The 5,084-nt window shown below is 35.6% G+C and overlaps 1 long non-coding RNA gene across 1 annotated transcript in view; it reads left to right on the forward strand.

Annotated features, from left to right (window-relative positions):
• Positions 1–3,427, forward strand: part of LOC110268272 — a 29,113-nt gene extending 25,686 nt beyond the window's left edge. The window contains exon 5 of the long non-coding RNA XR_002356404.1: positions 3,065–3,427. This is a non-coding gene — a long non-coding RNA (uncharacterized LOC110268272). The remainder of the gene's footprint in view (positions 1–3,064) is intronic.

The raw sequence follows: 5,084 nt of genomic DNA on the forward strand, positions 1-5,084 counted from the left end.
CACACTCTTCCTCTCTCTCCCCTCCTTGATGCACACTCTCCCTCCCTCCCTCGACACTACCACAACTTCCACAAGTACCTAAAATCCGATGCCTTAACCCTCTCCGTCGCACTTCTCTTCCTTCCTTCTCATTGCATACGACGCAGGACACCGCTGCTGCTCAGCCTCAGGCCAACGCTGGTGCTTCCGCTGATGATTTTCCATTATTCGTTGTCAGGATCTACGGACCTCGTTGTCCAATTGAAAGCGTTACTTCGTTTCTAATTTTCTTATTTCAGAGGCGATTATATGTGCAGAGGAGTGGCGCAATGGAGGTGTTGAAAGGATATGGTTGTTCCAAGCCTTGTTGTGGCTCCGATGGTGGTGGCGGTGGTACTTGATGGTGCTCTTGCCATTGAGGTTGTTGTTGCTATTGCTGCGAGTGGTGAAGGTTGCTATTGCTGTTGTTGTTGAGGTTGAGGTTGAGGTTGTTGTTGATGCAAGTAATGGTATTGAGGGAGGGAGGAGGAGTATGCATTAAGGAGGGGGCTGTGATGGGGAGGGAGAGGGAAGGAAGGAGTGGGGGGAGTGTGTATTGGGGGCTGCAATGGGGAGGAAGAGGAAAGGGAGTCTGCGTTGGGGAAGGAGGAATTAGGGTTTGGGGGGTGGTTTGCCAGGTCACCAAAATACGGTGGCCATGTCAGTATTGTGCTTGCCGGAGATTTGCTCCGGCGAATTTGGGGACACACTTGTCAAATTTTAAAATCTTTTAAGGACCATTTTGTCAATAACAAAAGTCAAGTACCATTTTGTCAGCGCCAGAATCTTTTGAGTACCAATTTGGTATTTATCTCTAATAATATTCATCAATTAATATATAAGTAAATTTAATAACTATTACTTGCAAATTTTGCAAAAAAATATAATACTACAAGTTGTACAAATTTCGTCGGTCACTTTAGCTTAATTCTTTGATTGTACAATGTTTTAGATAACAAATTTCATGAAAAAGTTGTCAAAATGGAACAATTTGAACCCAAGTTGTGGATTAAAATAATAAGTAAAGACTAATAAATTTTTCTAGAATAAAAAAAATTCAATCCAACTCAATCAAATTTAACTCGAATGAGTGTCAATTTTACTTACATCTCAAATTAAGTTTTGATGACTAATAAATACGAATGTAATTAAAAATTTTATTAAATTTTATCTAATATTTTTTCGAATGTCTAAATGTATTAAAGAAAGCAAACTATATAAAATTTAACCTAAAAAGGACTACACAATTTTTGTACAACTTCATAAATGATTTTGAAATATTCCATCCACCTCAGAAATAATTTTATCAATCTGCCACACCTTATAAATGTATCATAGTGTTGGAATCTCTCTGAGTTAAGAGAAATTCTAAATTGAACCAAATTTAATATTTAATTCATTAATTTTTTCTGTGATACAATGATAATAATTTTTTATTTATACTTCTAAAGAATTATGCAACTCCAATGGACTCAACGAGTACCTCTTCTAATAGTAAATCGTAACGATACTTCTCCCTTCAAACTAACCTCGAAGTAACCTTGTCCTCAAGGTTGATAAAAGAAAATTAAAAAAAAATCAAATTCTTAATCATAGTTGTCAGAATCGAACTAATGATCAAACTGGTGAAGTTATTAATTTATTGGTTCAGCCGATAAATCACTAGTAGAATCGATAAAATCGATCTCACGTAAATAAAATTAAATTATATATAAATTATAATATAATATGATTTTTTCTATAATATATATTATATGGACAAATATATATAACAAAAAAATTCTTTATTTAAGTTGCACTAGGTATTCGATATATAAAATTATAAACACACTATACAGCAGAAGATAATTGGCTCAGTGGTGGAGTTATGTCTAAACTTTGCTGAGGTGCAATGTTTGAAGCAAGTGGTTCAAATCCTTGATTAAGTATTTTTGCAAAATAGCAACGCACACACAGTTAGGGCTGGCAGGTGGGAAGTCCGCCCAGCCCCGTCCCGCCGGAAGCCCGTCTTCTGGCGGGTTGGTCCGCCCCGCCCCGCCTAGTGAGGCGGTCCCAGAATTCTACCCCGTTCCGCCTAATCTCTTTTTCTTTTTTAATAATATTTATAACGGCATAAAAAATATATTCTGTTTAAATCAATATAAAAGCAAATGTTAAATATAAATAGTCTCCAAAATAAATAAACAAAATCCAAAATACAAAAACATAATTATAAATAGTCTCAAAAGCAAAATAAATATAATCCAAAATCCAAAAACATAATTATAAATAGTCTCCAAATTAAAATAAACACAATTCGAAACACTTAATTTTCATCTTCATCTTCATGTAAGTCAATAACATCATTAGAACCAACTCTTGAAATATAGCCTTCTCCTTTTGCAATATTTTCATTCCATCTTGGACAATAAGATTTAAAATATGAGCAGAAAAACGACCATGAAAGAATTTTTTCACCACACAACAATGAACCATACACATCCAAAGTACTTTTCAAGTGATCAACACAAGTATCATTAGAAGAAGCATTATCCAAAGTAATGGAAAAAATCTTTTTATCAATTTTGCACTCATTCAAAAGCGTAAATATTTTAGAAGACAACTCAAATCCTGTGTGAGGAGGAGGCATATGACAAAAATTGGGAATTTTACTCTGTAATTTCCAGTTCTCATCAACAAAATGTGCAGTCAAACATATATATCCCTCATTGGTACTAGACGTCCAAAGATCAGATGTTAAGCGAATTCTATTTGGAATGGAAACTAAGATTTGTTTAAGTTTCATAGCTTCTCTCTTGTGAACTTTCACTATGTTAGACTTAACCGTATTCCTAGTAGGAAGGTTCAAAATTGGACTTATATATTTCACCCAATTTCTAAATATCCTATCATCAACCATATTGAATGGCTTATCCTAAGCAACTACATAAGAAGCAAACATATCTCTAGCCACTCCTAAATCAATCTTAAGTGAACCCATTTTAAGTTGCAATTCTGCTATAGTCTGATCAATATCTTCATGCTTAATTTGAGTACAACTATCAAGATGTCGTTTTAAAGTAGAAGTGCCATATCGCTTACCTCCAGCTTTAAACACCTTCTTGCATCCTTTACACTCAGAACGTTCTACTCCATCCTTATTTGGACCGAGTTTTCTAAAAAAATTCCAAACATCAGATGTTGATGGTCTGGCCCTTTTCGAACTAGGTTCATCAACCTTGACCGGAGCAGCCTCAGAACTAGCTCCAGCAGTAACAAAGTTACTCACAGTTTTAGAATTCATATTTTCTTAAATAAAAGCAAATGTTAATTGTTAAACCAGATATCAACCATTCTGATTTAGTCAACACTCAAAACCATTTAGTTTACACAGCAAATTTGCATCAGATTTAATCAACACTCAAAACCATTTTAAAATAAGCATCAACAATTCTGATTTAATCAAAATTCATCCACTATTAAACAAAACGAAAAACAGCAAACAATATATGAATCTACATTAGATTTAATCAAAACTTAAAACCATTTTAAAACAAGTATCAAGAATACTGATTTAATCAAAACTTAACCATTATCAAACAACACAAAACACAGCAAACAAACCTAAATTTCTGATCTAAAACCTAAGCCAGAAAACAAACATATCAGACGAGCAGTGACGAGCCGATGACCAGGACAGAAGAGGCGAGGAGGCTGCAATTAGGATTTAGGGCGAGTAGGGTTTCATTGGGCGCAAGTCTGGTTGTATGGATGTTGGAATCTGGGCTTTTGGCCAAAAATATGCTCAGCCTTTTTTTAAAAAAAATTTGCTCAGCCCCCCAGGGAAGCCCGTCCCGCCCCGCCAAAGCCCACGGTTTAAGTGGTGCAGGTTAGGCGGGCTTTTGTTATTCGGCGGTCCCAATTTTTCAGTCCGGCCTGCCTTTTATGGAGGGTTACGCGGACCGGCCTGGAAGGTTTAGGCCCATTTGCCACCCATACACGCAGTTGACTGCGGATTGATCGGTCCGATTTAGCTGCAATTTGCACTGATTTTGACCGGTTCAAAGCGAGTCTGACCGATTTTTTCTTAAACGGTCAGGACATCAAACCAAATTGGATAAAGGTTTGGTTCTTTGATTTTTCAGTTGAATTGGCCGGTCCAGTTCAGTTTTTATAACTATATTCTTAATTACATTTATTAAATTTCTAAAATATAAATAAGACTACTAAATAACCTATTCTAAAAGTAAAAATTCCACCAGGAGCCCATTGATAAATTTGAAATGTGGGAATCAAAACCTGGCCAAAATGAATTGGATCCATAATTTGTAGCCTATACATATAGTGTATTAAAGTTACATTCATGATTTGGGCTTGCTTTTGATCCATTAGCACCTTAATTTTGAATTTGGAATGAATGAAAATTTGGACTAGATATTGGCCTAATAAGGTTAGAATTTTCATCCCAATCCTATTTCTAATTCTTTGAACAGTCTTCTTCCCTGCCTTCAGTCTGCCGCTACTATAGCCAACCTTGAAGAGACATTGAATGTCATCTGCCGTTACCGCCGTCACAGGCCTGGTCACCGCTGCCTCGCCATGATGTATTGTCATCGGAGTATCACTCTGCCTATCCCAAGGAAAAAAAAATTAAATTTAAAAAACCAATAAAATCTAAAATAGCACTAACTTGCATTAAAGAAACTAAATAAATAAGTTTGTAGTTGTATGAAAAAATAGTGGATAATAATGAGATTGTGTTAGTATCAAATATGAGTTTGTTAAGTTATCAAGCCCATTCCAGAAATTGTCCATTATTAGTCCAACATGCATATTAAGTTTAAAATAAAAATATATTGAATGAATGTTAAATATGAAAGTTGAACACAGGTCATTGTGGCTAGAAGAATATAATGCTAACCAATTGAACTAATTTCACTTTTTGTTTACATACAACTCATGTTTTTATAAAATATTTGGGGGCCATGGCCCCATTGTCCTAGAGAAGCTCCGCCATTGCACAACAGTAAAGGTTTCCGATGCCACTCGCCTCGACGCTGGTGAAACTCGTGTTGGATCTTTCTTGC

The sequence above is a fragment of the Arachis ipaensis genome, chromosome B10, assembly GCF_000816755.2.
Source record: "Arachis ipaensis cultivar K30076 chromosome B10, Araip1.1, whole genome shotgun sequence".
NCBI classification, from domain to species: domain Eukaryota; kingdom Viridiplantae; phylum Streptophyta; class Magnoliopsida; order Fabales; family Fabaceae; genus Arachis; species Arachis ipaensis.